The sequence below is a fragment of the Haemorhous mexicanus genome, chromosome 2 (genome assembly GCF_027477595.1).
Source record: "Haemorhous mexicanus isolate bHaeMex1 chromosome 2, bHaeMex1.pri, whole genome shotgun sequence".
Lineage (NCBI taxonomy): Eukaryota > Metazoa > Chordata > Aves > Passeriformes > Fringillidae > Haemorhous > Haemorhous mexicanus.
In genome coordinates this window covers 117,150,615-117,151,440 of record NC_082342.1, presented here as the reverse complement: position 1 = coordinate 117,151,440, position 826 = coordinate 117,150,615, and positions in this window count along the sequence as shown.

Below are 826 nucleotides of genomic sequence, written 5' to 3'. Positions count from 1 at the left end.
CGAGCCGCGGCCCCGCCCCCCACGCGCCCCGGCCCCGCCCCGGCCCCTCCCCACCCCTCCCGGGAGGGGCGGGAGCGGCGCGGCGAGCGCTGATTGGTCAGCGCGGGGGCGTTGGCCACTCCGAGTCAGCCAATGGGAGCGTGGTGCGCGGGGCCGGAGCGCCCGGGGATGTCCGGGGATGTCCGGCGAGGTCCGGGGATGTCCCGACAGTATCTGACGATGTCTGACGATGTCCCGACAGTATGTGACAATGTCCGGCGATGTCCGGCCGGATCGCTGAGGGAAAGCCGGAGGAACACCCAGGGTTTACCCCCAGGGCCTCCAGAGACTGTGTCCAGTTCTGGTCGCCTCAGTTCAGGGAGGACAGTGGGGTGATGGAGCGTGTCTGGAGAAGGGTTGGGGATGTGGTGAAGAGTCTGGAGCAGGAGGAATGGCTGATGGAGATGGGGGTGTTTAGCCTGAAGAAAAGGAGGCTCAGGGATGATCAAGCTCCCTGACAGGTTGGAGCCAGGTGGGAGTCAGCCTCTTCTCCCAGGCAAACAGCAACAGGACAAGAGAAAATGGCCTCGAGCTGCAGCAGGGGAGGTTCAGGTTGGACATTAGGAGGAGGTTCTTCACAGAACACGGGATTAGATGTTGGAATAGGCTGCTGAGGATATGGTGGAGTCACTGTCCCTGAAGAGACTGGAGGTGTCACTCAGTGGCATGGTCTACTTGACATGGTGGAGATCACTCAAAGACTGGACTTGACGATCTCAGAGGTGTTTTCTAACCTAATTGATCCTGTGATCCCGGAGAAAGGGCTCTGCCAGGGCACCTTGGAAGG